The sequence below is a fragment of the Arctopsyche grandis genome, chromosome 3 (assembly GCF_051622035.1).
Source record: "Arctopsyche grandis isolate Sample6627 chromosome 3, ASM5162203v2, whole genome shotgun sequence".
In the NCBI taxonomy this organism is placed as follows: Eukaryota; Metazoa; Arthropoda; class Insecta; order Trichoptera; family Hydropsychidae; genus Arctopsyche; species Arctopsyche grandis.
In genome coordinates, this window is record NC_135357.1 from 989819 (window position 1) to 1005030 (window position 15212).

The following is a 15212-nucleotide window of genomic DNA, read 5'->3' on the forward strand; positions in this document are numbered from 1 at the left end:
AACTTTATCAGTTTCACACTATTATAAATCTTATAAAATTTGCATTATAGATTCTCATTATCTCTCATATATTTTTTTTTTCACTAGTAGGTAATATAAGTTTTCCATTGTAGAACTTTTTGATAATCTGTTTTCCTACTTTCTTATAACGCACAAGGCTGCCGATTTTAAGGGGCTGCCCTGCTTGTACTTTGGATCTGTCACTCTCCGTTAGAATCCAAAATAACATTCTGTGTATGTATATTTATTTTTATTTTCTGGCTTATCTCCTCTTTTCTGATAACGGAGCTCTATTCACATTGAAATTAGAAATTAACATTTTATTGATTTTCGGCTCGTTCTTTATAAACCATAATTCCCAAACCGTAATAATGATTTTTTCAATTGATTGCAGACAGTCTATAGGTATAATAGTCACAAGCAATGTTTGATATACATATCATAAAATCTAAAAATTTTCAATTTCTAGATGGTTTTTTCGTTTGAAATAGTCTTTGCATACTATCATAATCTACATACATATACATATGTATAGCTTGTAAATGTTAGAGACTTATTTTTTTTTTTAACTAAAGATCCTAAATATTCATACGTAAAATATTAAAGAGAACAAAAACGAAGCAATTTATCGAGCAATAATTCGCTCGGCTAATTGTATGCTACGAAAATTATCCTAGCAGGCAATGCTACGAGCAACTGATTTGGGTTTCGTTTCTGAGAATATTTCGTCGTCCTTCTGTTAAATGTACAAAAAAAGATGCTTTGTCGTTTCACATTATATATGTACATGTGTATTTAAATACACACACGTATAAAATGTCAAGCTACAGGCAAGGTTTTTGCTCGAATTCTGTGACCTATTGTACTGTATAAACCAAAGCCTTAAGGCGCAGACACACATAATCGTACGGCACGGCATGCCTAGGTAGACTCCAGCTGTGAATGGGCGTGTCTAATGCCATTGTTAATTCGTATTATTTCAACTTTCTCCCACATTTCTTCAAATATGGGCATCGACTGTCAAACCTATGTCAATATAAGTAAAATACCAGCAGCATAGCTTGCTCGTTAAGCTTCTGCCTAGCACCGAGAGGCGCCGAGTTCGATTATATCTGTAGTGCCGCTGGTCAGACTTGGATATTTTATTTTTATTTTACATATATACCAGGAAGGCCTTACAGTTAAATCCCAATGCGCCTTCCTGGTCAATTACAAATACAAATGCAGCAATTTTTTTATTATAAGTCGTTGAATTGCGAGACACTGAAAAAACTCGCAAATTAACGAGACATCTATGAATTGTACATACATTTTTATTGTACATCCATCAAATTTCAAATAGTGGTGACATAGTAGGTAGGAAGGATTTTTAGCCAATTTTTTTTTCCGGGAACCGTTTCAACAATGAAATCAGAGAAAATTGGCAAACTGATAGGAAACGATCAACCTGGAGTCACAAATCCAGGTCTGACCAACAGCATACTCTGAAAAATTCATTTTCATTCAGGGATAGAACCCGGCACCTTCTTGACGGTAAGCAGAAGCTTAACGTCCGAGCTATGCTGCTGGCTAATTTGTGACTCCAGGTCGATCGTTTCCTATCAGAGTTTGCCAATTTTTCTGATTTCATTGTTGAAACGACTCCCGATTAAAATTGGCTAAAAACCTTCCTACCTACTATGTCACTACTATTTGAGTATGATTAATGTACAATAAAATTTATGTATAATTCATAGATGTCTCGTTAATTTTGAGTCTTGACTTGTGTAATAAAAATGCTGCATTGTTTGTAATTGGCCAAGAGAGCGCATTGGGATTTACCTGTAAGGCCTTCCTGGTATATCAAGCTCGTCGCCTAGCAGATTGCTCAGCAATCAAGCAATCTGCTGGACGATGGATTGCCGGATTGCCGGCGATAAATTGCCTCGTTAGGTATAACTGATGACTTCAGTCATCAGCTATTGAAACTATCCCCGGATATCATTATTAAAACGTGGTTCACCCAAATCCATGTGATCCTTGATCGCCATATTTTTATTCCGCAGTGAGGTCGCCATTTTTGGCGTGTCGTTTCGCGACGTCCGCGCCCCTCTCCGACGCCAAACGCTAAATTGTTTCCCACAGTTAAAAGTCGATTAGGGACGCCGAAAGGTTAAACTGACATTTGGCCGACACAACAACGAGATGTGTCCGCGAGCACGAAACGTCATAAAACATCAATCTCGAGAGCGAGAGGGAAATTCGCGCCGAGAGCAACAACAGGTGACAAACACATGACCTCACCAGATCACGCATGTGCAATTTCAATGATAGGACCGACTCATCTCGATTTAGCCGTCTTGTGTCTTGACGCAGCGTAGCTTTCACTACCATGAACTAAAATATTATTAATATGGTCTTTTTCAAATGATCTAATCTAATCTAATCTTTTTTTGTGCGCCTTTGAAAATCAGGACTCCGAGAAACTGCGCGACTATTCAGTGCAATTTAGCGCATCTTTCCGGGAACCGAAATTTACTAAGGAAACCTTTTTTGTATGTACCGTACATAATTACATAGTAAAAATTTAATTTAATTTAATTTTATTTTATTTATAGAAAAATCAACAGACAACGGGATGTACATAGATATGTATAAAAAAACAAATAGTAAATATATAATATATGTAACATCCGAGTCCAATTACAGATTTTTACAAAAATTATAAAAAAAAAATGAAAAAGATAAATGTAAGGAAAACAAATGAAAAAGAAAAGAATAAAGGCTATAACATGACAAAATATGTAGAACATTGCATAATTAAACTATAGTATTAAAATACTCTAGACGCGTTGCACTCTTTTCACTTGATCCTTTCAATACTAATTCCCAAAAATATTTTTATCTGCAGCGCGTTTATCGTATGTTTAACGGAGAGCTGAATGAGGTTGATCTGTTTGGTATTTCCCTACATCAATTCAGGTCTAACATCAAGAGAATCTTGACCGATTGATTCATTTTTTCTCCTATTCTATTTTTCCAATATTTCCATTATTTTTATACTTTAGTTTAGTTATGTAATGTGCTATTTAATCATATTATAGCTTTCATTCTTTTCCTTTTCATTTGTTTATTTTGTATTTACTTTTTTCATTTGTTTTATATTTGTAAATTTCAATTTCTTCTTATATTCTATCTTATAACCTTTTCCAAATATTTTAATACTATAGTTTAATTATGCAATGTAATACATATTTTGTCATGCCTTTATTCTTTACTTTTTAATTTGTTTTCCTTATATTTATCTTTTTCATTTTTGTAAAAATCTATTATTGGACTCGGATGTTACATATATTATTTATTTACTTTTTGTTTTTTTATACCTATCTCTGTACATCCTGTCTGTTGATTTTTCAATTAATAAAATAAAAAGAAAAAATAAAATAAAATATTGGAAAAAGGTTATAAAATAGAATATAAGAAGAAATTGAAATTTACAAATATAAAACAAATGAAAAGGAAAATAATGAAAGCTATAATATGATTAAATAGCACATTACATAACTAAACTAAAGTATAAAAATATTGTAAAAAAAATATAAAGTATAAATATGTATTATATGTAAATACCAGGGCTGTGGAGTCGGATTCGGAGTCGTGGAGTCAAAGCATTTCAAGAAGAGTTGGAGTCGTAATAAATAGAGGTAGGACCGGAAGCGTTCAGAATTCACTACCATGAACTAAAATATTATTAATATGGTCCTTTTCAAATGATTTTTCAATGTAAATTTTCAATGTAAAACATTAGATTTTCTATTCATTGGGTTAAGTAGACATTCCCATCACTAATAGCACTGTATTCGTTGACCTAATGGACGGGTATTTTATTTATTTATTTATTTATTTTTTTACTTATTTAGATAAAAACAGTCGCATACAATTATTTAATAAACACATATAAACAAGCAGACCTAAATTACCATAAATTTTAACAATCTTATAAATATAGTCTCAAAAAATATAAATGGCAGTCGAAATTAAACTATGTATGTATGTTCATACTTAATAACTAATTAAACTATGAAACTAATGCAACAACAAATCACCTTATCAAGGTCATTCAAAACTTTATTATAATGTAAACAGGACCGCCTAAAAAAGGTATTTTTCGCGTAGTTCGTATGAAAAGAGGGGATATAGAAAGTATCTTTTGAACGTGAGGAGGAAGACCGAGGAATTTAAAAATAATTTTGGCCCAAAAGGGATGCAGAGTTGATATGGTTATTTAGAATTTTGTAAAGGAAGATACTGTCTAAGAATTTCTACATGTCTACATGTTTAAACAGGCAAACTAGTGTTGAGTGGCAAGCTACTAGTCAATCCTTCTGGAATATAACTGAATATTGGTGTCCGACTGATTAGTAAAAGGAATTGCTCGGCCGATTGCTCTTTAGGTGATTTGGTGATTCTGGTGAGATTTCGATGATCGTGAAATTCAAAGTGGTCGTCGTTTTTTTATTATTACAAGGCTTTTTTTATATGTTTCATATATATTTTATATGTTTCACTTCGCTAATGTTTCAGAAAATATTCCTACATTATTCCCATTGGTTTGAAACTTTGCCATATTGCGCGGCTTGGTCACCGATAGAAATTTAAATCGCTTCTAATAGTTCGATGGTGAAAAATAATCGTAATAAACACATTTAAGAATGCATTGCACATTCAAGAATTTGTCAATATAATCACATTTATGGATTATGATCTATAAATGGTGATACAAGTCCATCAGAATGAATTTGCAATGTATGTCTATTTCAATAATAACACATTATATTTAGTCATGAAAAAAAACTGTTACAAATCAACGTTACGTTTATACCTATATATGTATGTATGTATATGCATATTTATCTAGAAGATTGGACACGGATGAAAAAACCAGAATGGTGCCCAAGAGATTAGATGCAAGGTAGACCATGAGTGCACTGGACTGAAGAAGTGCGAAAAATGTATATATGGATGGATGAGTATAGGAAAGAATGGAAACGTACTGGAGAGGATTTCCAGTGATTGGCTGATGACCTGATAATATTCAAATACTGTAATAGGAATAACGGGAAACCATCGAGAATATCGATTTTTTTTAACTTTCACCAAGATTTGAACCATGGACTTTTTACAAGCCACGCTCTACTGACCGAGCCGTCGCTGTAGCGATGTGTTTAAAACATTAGGCAAAGCAAAACGATTACCAGGGCTAAGATCGTATGCTAATATATGTATTCGCATGGACCACTATCGACTTTCTCGCATACAATCGATTCCCGATTCAGCGTGATCTCAAACCTGCAATCTGCAGGGAACTTTAACATATTATTTTGGTATCCTTAAACACGTGTGTGTGTGTTTGTTTGGCTTTTGTATGTTTTAGATTTAGGTGTGTCCGTTTGTTGCTAAAACACCATATCCGGCTTCGGCGTCTGAGAACGCTGTATAGTCGAACAGGGTATACCTGTAGAGATTTTTTGTCGTGATTCTGTCGATGGCGGATTTTCGGCACACAGGTGCCGATCAATCACAACGTCGCCGATGATTGACAGTCTTATTCAAGCCCGTTTTTCTGCAGCCTCTCTCTAAGCTTGGCCTTCTTCGACTAGGAAGCCGGACGGTGAAGTGTTAAGCGCGTGTGCAAAAACAGCCAGCCTTGAACGCGTTGCGTTGAGCCTGGGCAGCTCCTGGCGTTCGCGTGAATCGCGAAATTCTTATCATACATTCTATATTGCCGCTATAGATGAACAGTTGATGGTCCAATCGATTTGCAGCTATTTTCTGATAACAGAAAGTCAAGAATTGATAGCCGTCGCCATCAGACACGTTCAACTGCAATTACTAAGTGAGCACTGGACATCTGGGCGACGAAATAATAGTTCGAACGTATAATATGCAACAAATAGTTTTTTTGTATTGCTGTATACAAAATTTAAAATATGTTCTTAAAGTTTCCATTTTTATTTTCATTGTTTGATGTTCTAATTTTGTTGTGCCATTAACTATCAAAAGTTTTTGAGTTTTTGTCGCCCAGATGACCGTCACCCACATGTCCGTCGCCCAACTGTTGTGTATCGCCAGAGTGAATGTAGATCGATGATCCCTGATATTCCTCCAGGGATACGCGAAAAATAATAATGGAAAAATAGTAATAAATCACAATCAATCATGAAAGCAATGATGAGCGCAGACTACCAGACAAATAGGTTAGAATAATATCCGACAATTTACGCTCACTAAGGTGGAAAATGTCACATTCAGACTTGGCAGCAATGATTTCATTAAGAAGTCGAATAGCTCTTGGAATAGGAGCCATTCGAAAAATAACTGTACGAGCAGGAGGAACAACCACCGAATGATGATGTCTACCACGCACATATGTAATTATTAGGGATATAAAGTCCCAACTGTTCCAGCAACAACGGGCATGACGTATTACCACGTAGTAGCTGGAGAAAAAACGAAAAGTTTCTCCGAAGTTCAAGGGAATTATATTCAAGCATGCCCAAAAGGAAAGGAGTAGGGTAGATATTTGGGTAATACCCATATTATTTCCTATATAGGAAGCGAAGAAATGCTGTTTGCACTGTCTGAATCATCAGAGAGTAATTTGCTTCATGCGGATTCCACACAATCGCATTATACTCTAGCTTACTTCTCACAAGTGAGTTGAAAAGCAAGCGAGAAGACAAAGGGTTGGAGAATAACCTAGCATATCTCAAGAAAAATCCAAGTCGACGAAAGGAAACGTCAGCGACTGTCTTGATGTGGTTGTGAAAGGTGAGTTGAGGATCAAAAGTTTCAACAAGACGGATCCAATGGAATATCCGTGACAATAGAGCGAATGTGCACGTCCATAGCTCATAATTGCACATTTATTTATTTATATATATACATATAGATGGTAATTGGATTATTAGTCACAATTGCGGTCGCCCAAAAGACAAATTTTGCCATGAAAATGGAATATTTGGCACTCGTTAGTATGATAGTTATCGATATGAGAGTTCTAGTTAGTATGATGGACTTTTCGGCTGCCAGATGTTCCGTTATAGAGATTTTGGACGAGCGCTTTGTGACCAATAATCACTGAACCCATATATGTATGTAGATATGTAGTGTCTGAAGCAAATTTGCAATTTGAAATAGTTTTACAATTATGTTCTAATTGTTAACTTAAATAAAAAGCACTTGTTTTTATGTTTCAAAGAAAAACTTCCAACAAGTAGTCTTGGTTTTTATTGTTGTTGAGACCGCCATTGTTCAAGCAAATAAATTTGCAAGAAGTGTTTCGGCGCTGTTCCGTGAACTTTTCTAGTAATATTTAACTACGAATCAACGGTAGACCGCATACGACAAGAATACTGGTTGAAGATGAAGAAGAGCCTCAATTTGACGTTGTAAGTGTACCGTTTTTTCACGGGCGCCGGCGCCGCAACGGGTTTCGCTAATGACCGTTCTCCATCTAATACCGCGTGCCAAATGTAAATATTTTGGATGTGTATGTGCACGCAGTAGTCAATAATCTGAATATTAGACCCGTGAAGAGATAAATAAGAAAGTCCAAAAATTTATTCGGTTTTTGAGATTTTGTAGACAGCTGGAGACTTGGAAGAACAGGAAGGAGGAAAAACGAATCTCTAACTTAAAACTCAATCCAAAATCAAAGATACAGTTATGCTTAATTCCAGTCAACTTGGCAGCAGGAAAATTCTAGATCTCGATTCCTATTGGTCGACAACCTTTGTTATGGAGTCAAAATATACCTCTAACGTAACCTTAAAATGCGCGATTCCTATCGGTCAGAATATCTTAGTTTTGCTTTGCAACACTCGCAAGCATATCGTCAAAAAATAATGTGGTGATTAGATTAAAAAAAATCAGTCGTGTATCTTTCAAATAAGAATCACGTATTTCATTTCCTAACGTTAAGTCGACTATGATGACGCATAGACTAGGTCAAATTAGATGGAGGATACGATCGGTTTTGGCCACAATACATCAAAATACCTGCAACTCAACAATTTTATTCATAATGTCATTTAAAATCTTGGTGTTATTTAATAACTTAAAAATATGATTTCGTAAAGAAAATTGACGCTTTTGTGTGGAATTTAGTTGCACCCTTGACGCTTTTATGTGGAATTTTATTGTGTTAGTTTTCTTTGAGCATCTTTGGATGTCTCGAGAGTGCAACTATCTCGAGTGAATTTTTCCGGTCACCGTAAATTTCATATCATCATGCCCAATTTAAATCAGATCAAAGCCTTTTATAGGACCTAGTAGAAAAGCGGGTCTATATATGTATGTATATGTACAATGTGTGCAACTCACACGGGCGGTCGAATTCTAGGGGCAGCCTTCAGCGAACCCAATATTAGCTTTCCCCAAAGAAAGACTATCATTTGTACTCATTCATACAATATGCATACTACATATGTCAGGTTCCAAGCATTTTATAGTAATCGTAATTATTATTCGTGCTGACCACCAGGCAATGTGTGCAATTCACACGGGCAGGCAAACTCTAATTATAAAATTTATAATATACATATGTATTATGGACAGCCTTCACCGAACCTAGGACTAGCCTTCCCCAAGAAGAAAACTATCACTCGTGTTATCATTTTATCAGATGAGAAATAACGCATATCATTATTGATCCACGGCCGTCCTTATATTTTGACTTGTTGAGTGCTTCACTCCATATTACTTCAAGATAATTTTTGAATGCAGTCACATCATCATCTTCACCATCCGCTGTTGGATGAATGCTTCTCCAACACACTTCAACTCGTCTCTGTTTTGCGCAACTCCATCCATCATCCATCTCACCTCACACATTTTCCTTATTTCTTCTACCCATCTTCCCTGCAGTCTTCTTTTCACTCTTCTGCATTTTCTTGCGTACCATTCTGGCACTTCTTTTGTCCATCTTTCGATCCTGTTGAAAGCTACCAAGGTTTTTTTTACGTCAGTTTGATCTTGCCTCGAAAGTTGTTGAAAGATCATTTAGGAAGAGAACTCCTAATCAACATTATTAAATTATATTCTGTACGGCAATTGATAATACATTTTAAAAATCTAACCTAACTATGGCCTAGTGCTTTTAAAATTGTGATGTGTGATGTATTTAAACGATTGTAGTCTGCGAAACTGCGAGGGAGGCAAGTAGGACTTTCCCGCACTTTCGAACTTTCGAACCTTTTCTTGGCCGAATTTTGACATTAGACCTCATCCATATTGACAGAAAAACCCTCAACTCCTTTTTCAAAAAAAAAAGTAAGTTGTTTGAATCAAGGGGTGTTAATAGCAGTTTTTTTTAGGTAGGTAGATAAATAGATAAAAGTAAGTAGGCAGGTAAGTCGTTAGATAAAAAAAATGCATATGATTAATGACTCAATATGCTGTCGTTTCTTTTTGTGCTTAATCATTTTATATCGAGAATACCGAGCTTTGATCGGTATAGAGGTGATGATTTATTTGCAACTTAGCTATGTAGATAGGTATAAGAAAATAAATTAATAAAAAAATAAGCGAAAATGTAAAAAAAGGCGATATATCGTGTAAATTTTCTTACGGTGTCATTATTTTTCTTTTGCTTTCTTGATTTTTTCCCCATTTTCTTGTGGAACAGATCTACATAGCACGCTATAGCAGGTTTGACTGTACACAGTTTGCAAACTGCTCGCACACACTCAAGTACGGCTGCAAATCTTCACTGAACAAACACTTCACTCATTTCGAAGATAATTTTACCCTTTAACTGGGTGAATACTTTGAGTGCTAACGTCTTTTCTGTTGAAAGCCCGCAACGCTGAAAATGTCGCCAATATTTCCAACTAGAATTATTTAGAAATTCAATAGAAAGCCGGTATAAAAATGGTAGCTAATCCAAACAAACCCTAGATCACTACCTACCCTAGATAACTACCGCCGAGGATTTCAAAGTTTGTAAAGGTAGACTTGAGAGTCTACCTTATATATTGTTGCACGATATATTAGGTAGACTCTCTAATATATCGTGCAACAATATAAAATAAAAAAGAAGTCTATTAATGAATGTATTTTTCCAAAACCAGTTCCATCTTCTTCACTGTTGTTGAAATGTAATGCTCACAATCTAAATACCGAGCCACAGTCTGAAATTCTCAGCAGTTAGGGATTTCCATCGGGTAATTCTGCTATGGTTATAAATTCAAAAATTCCGGTGTAAACCAGTCTTTATAAACATTGAAACGGATTACACGACCCATGTTCAATGGATTTATTTTTCAATGCTACTTGGAAAGGCTTAGCGGGTAGTATTCTTGTTTACTTTGTACATTCTCAAAATACAACGCCTATCGGCGTATTTCAAGCTCATGGACTTGTAGGCATAACGCCGATCGGCATTGGTCAGCATTCAAAGGATGAAATAATCAAAACTTGTTTAAGATCTTCAATGGCTCGTGATTTTAATTTTACCATTGTCCCGGTCGACATCTCGACAATTATGGCAGTCCTAGTCTACGAGCAACTAACCAACTAATCAAGCAATTTGGCAAAAAATTGACAAACCACTTCGTCAATGGCCTGTATTACTTCACTATGCGATAAAAACTACCGATCGGCGTTTGTCAGCATTCAAATTGTCCCGGTCGGCATCTCGACAATTATGGCAGCTCTAATCTACGAGCAACTAACCAACTAATCAAGCAATTTGGCAACAAATTGATAAACCACTTCGTCAATGGCCTGTATTACTACACTATGCGACAAAAGCGGGTAGTATTTTTTTTTACTTTGAACATGCTCAAAATACAACGCCTATCGGTGTTTTTCAGGCCCATGGACTTGTTGGCAAAACGCCGATCGGCGTTGGTCAGCATTCAAATACACGATTAGCTCGATAGTGTCGGATTTACAACCGTGCAAAATAGACAATACATGCGAGATAAGACCGGAAAAATCAAACAATGCAAAAACGATCGCCGAACCCCTTATCTAGAACAAAAGGTTACAAGATCGTTCCCTTCTAAACAAAAACAATAGCCTTTAAAAATCATGAACGTTTACTTATCTACCCAGGTATATCTCATTCACGCAGCATATTTTATAATTCAACGAAACGCACCTCGTTTGTTTGGCAATATCGAAATCGATCGTGGCGATTGTGCACATATACCTGTGTATACAATAAAATCCATCATGATCGGCAGTTGCCCAATGGTTGGTTGCCCATAACGTGAACGCCATAAATCCATGGCGGGCTCTACGAGTCTAAATCATTTTAAGCGATCGTGAGAAATCGATTACGATATATACATATATTCAAGATCTATGTTGAGGTGCCTTTTTTGCAGGGCGCCTCGCGTAAATTAATCGGTCAGTTAATGAGGCGATCCGGTCCGTTAAACGTCACCACGCCTCGTGCAGTTTCGCCAAATCCGGTCAGACTGGTCTCAATCGGAATCATTTGCTTAATTAAAATTTTGAGGACAAAATTGTATGTATGTACTCCCACTGCTTTGAATACAAGTGCATGCATATATGTACATGTGTACATGTGCGAAACTTGAGACATAAGTACTGTTACGAATTAGCGTCGCATTATCCTACTCTCTGGGTGATGTTGTCGAGAAGATGTTTTTGATGAAACACGGCTTTTGAAGCAGAAATAGTCCCAATTATAATTTATTACCCCGAGATCTCTCTTGCTACTCTCACTTGGGATGCATATTGTCTTGCCTCCCACACCGAAACTCCATAACACTACTTTCTGGCAGGGGTCCTTAAACATAACCCTGAGTGCTGACGTCTTTTCTGTTGGAAGCCCGTCACGCTTGAAAATTTCGCCAACATTTCTAACTAGAATTATTTAGAAATCTAATAGAAAGCAGGTAGCTAATCCAAACAAACCCTAGATCACCACCCTAGTCCGTTTGCCAATTTGTTGGAACCGTTTCAGTGAAATTCAGATAAATCGACAAACTCTGATAGGAAACGATCGACCTGGAATTACAAACCAAGGTCTGGCCAGCAGCAACCAGTGGGACTCTAAACCGTGCCCACTATAATTAAAAGCATATATGCTGACCACAAGTCTACTCTTCTGGTTAAACATATGTAAAATGGTCACCTTAGTATTATATAATCAGTGGCTTAATTTTAATATATAAAATATTTCGTTCGTATAGACGTCATAACGACAAGGCGCATTCGCAGTCCGTTAAGTTATCTTCTTACAAGGATTTTATATGTTTCACTTCGCTAGTTATTCAGTCGAAATTCCTACATTCTTCTGATCGGTTTGGAACTTTGCCATTTTGCGCGGTTAGGTCACCGATAGAAATTTAAATCACTTCTGTTAGTTTGATGGTGAAAAATAATCGTAATATATATGTCTGAGATTGCGAAAATTTTGGAGATCTTGACGTTAAGTGGTCAATAGCCTTATATGTTTGACTTTCCGCCATCCACTCATTTTGTCAGATTTCAATTGTTAAGCCCTTTGAGTGCTGACGTCTTTTCTGCTGAAAGCCCAACGCGCTAAAAATTTCGCCAACATTTCCAACTAGAATTATTTAGAAATCCAATATAAAGCAGGTATAACAATTGTAGCTAATCCAACTAATTACACTGAGCAACAAAAAAAAAAAATACCAGAGCGGAGACTAGCCAATCTTTACTAAGTTTGACCCACTGAATTCGAATATTATATTGATTTTTGTTGGTGGGTGATCGTTTCTGAAATGTTTCTGTTATACGCATACGGGAACTGAACAAAAATCATTCCTACGCAAAAACCGGTCGAGTTAGTAAGTTTAGATAAAAAAAAAAAAATATTGAGATAGAAAACCAATCCTTATAAACGTGGTGAAATCAAAAAATTTCCAAATAAATGAAAAATAGCACGGGGAAAAAATCCGTAAAAAAAAATATATTTTTGACTTTTAAAATTTGCTAGAGAATTAATTTGAAGTATTTTAAAGCAATGAAATATAACACTTAATAGGAAAAATATCTGACTATTGATTTCAATACTCACTTTGAGCGTAACAATCCTAAATTTTGAGTTAAAGACCGCAAAAGCCAAAAAACTGTCAAAATCGCGCATTTTTTTAAACGCTCATATCTCGTAAACGATCACCCACCAACAAAAATCAATATCATATTCGAATTCAGTGGGTCAAACTTAGTAAAGATTGGCTAGTCTCCGCTCTGGTATTTTTTTTTGTTGCTCAGTGTTATCAGTGGTGATGAAAAAAAATTATCCAGGAACTAAAAATATATGCGGAAAGAAAGAAGTATAAAATTTTTAACTCCTAAGGGTTGACTAATTTAAAAAAAATTAACCTAGTAATAAATAGGTAGCGTGAATGTGAGCTGTCATCAAGTCGATTTCACAGGTGGTTCTGAAAAAATTTAAATCATTAAATTCCTCTAGCGTCATATCAGAGACATTTGCTTCACACCATTCCTCATTTTATCACTTTTGCATAAGTACAAGACACGTATTGATAAACATAGGACTCAATTCGCAAGGGACACGCGGAGGGTGGTTAACCCTTTGAGTGCTGAGAGGGCAAAATTAAAATTGCCGGAAACTACAATATCGCAAATTAAGTACATATTCACGCCTATAGCCAGCAGCATAGCTCGGTCGATAAGCTTCTGCCTATCACCGAGAGGCGCGGGGTTCGATCACATGAGCTGAACTCGATTGAAAAGAAAAGTATATCTGTAGTGCTGCTGGTCCGACTTGGATATTTGTGACTCCAGGTCAATCGTTTCCTATCAGAGTTTGCCAATTTTTCTGATTTCATTGTTGAAACGGTTCCCAGCTAAAATTGGCTAAAAAACCTTCCTACCTACTATGTCACCACTATTTGAGTATTGATTTGATTTTTAAATGCTTTTTATTATTACGAAATTATGTTCACAATACATCTTATATCTATTTTAATAGCTACTGATCTACTGATCATTTTCTATTTTACAATTTAATTTAATTTGGTTATTAATCACAGTATTATATTATTCAAATGTTAATCTAAAGCATAATAGGAAAAAGAGCTCAAAAACCTATTTACAATCCTTATAAATGTTCATAATACATCTAATACATAATATTAATTAAAGACTCTTTAAAGTGGATGACCTAAAGCAGATTGTGTTTAGGTAATCTGTGTTTATACCTGAAGGGTATAGACATTTTGTTGTAATCACCGAGACTCTTCACAAGTGTGTTAGTATGGTTATTAGTAGAGGTCGGAATCTGAAGGGGCCGGAAACGCGCCGCCTATTGTTCCATTGTTGTAAATCCTTTGTAAAAAAGATTCGGCAAACCTTTAACAATGCATTTACAATCTTTGAACAATAAACAGCCCCTTCAGATTCCGGTCTCTAGTTATTAGTGATTCTGTCATAGAATCTACTGGTTAGTTTGTTAGTAATGTCTGTACTATTTGAGTATGATTAATGTACAATTCATATATTATTTTTTATTTTTTTTATTTATATTTTTTTTAAATCAATATACACTCGCCATTACAGATTTGCTCCAATGCGACGGGTGTACGTTAACGAAATACAGAATACATAAACAATCAGAAATCAGAAATACAGCAATACATACATATACAATCAGAATATATAGCATATAACAATTAATCAGAAATAATAATCATAGGGACATCTATGGATTATTTTTAGATTTTTTTTGTATACAATTTTTATACATATAATAAATACGATATTATAGAGATATCTATAGATTTCAGATTACTGTGTATAATTATTACAAATTATACACAGGCAGATTTTGTGACAACAGGATTAGATCTAATACCAATTTTCAGGAACCGTTTCAGCAATGATCAGATAAAATTGGCAAACTCTGATAGAGAAACGATCGATTTGGAGTCACAAAACCCCCAAATCTAACCAGCAGTGGCGAGGACTCGAACCTTTGACCTCAGTGGTGCTAAATATATACGCTACCACTAAGCCAAACTGCTGGCTAATATATATGTCTCGTTACTTTGCGAGTTAAATGGTAAATGAAAGAAACGAGTAGGAGGAGGGGATAAGAGTACGCGATCCCCCCCCCCCCTCTAACTAAATAAGTTAACACGAAAAGAAAAAGCAACAAAAGGTTATAATCGAGTGAATGCGAGGTGTTTGACAGAATTTCACGA

At 35.5% G+C, this 15212-nt stretch overlaps 1 protein-coding gene and 2 long non-coding RNA genes across 4 annotated transcripts in view; 2 read left to right on the forward strand and 1 right to left on the reverse strand.

The window, feature by feature from the left end:
* The window catches only part of LOC143910004 (uncharacterized), an 805996-nt gene that overhangs the window by 192848 nt on the left and 597936 nt on the right, over positions 1-15212 (reverse strand). Inside the window, exon 3 of one of the 2 annotated variants that reach the window (XR_013260425.1) lies at positions 1441-1569. The exons of the other annotated variant lie outside the window; for it this stretch is intronic. This is a non-coding gene — a long non-coding RNA (uncharacterized LOC143910004). The remainder of the gene's footprint in view (positions 1-1440; positions 1570-15212) is intronic. 2 annotated transcript variants of the gene reach the window in all.
* Positions 1-15212, forward strand: part of LOC143910007 (uncharacterized) — a 260391-nt gene that overhangs the window by 82926 nt on the left and 162253 nt on the right. The gene's annotated exons all lie outside the window — the stretch shown is intronic.
* Positions 1-15212, forward strand: part of LOC143923023 (uncharacterized) — a 44636-nt gene that overhangs the window by 1907 nt on the left and 27517 nt on the right. The window lies entirely within an intron of this gene.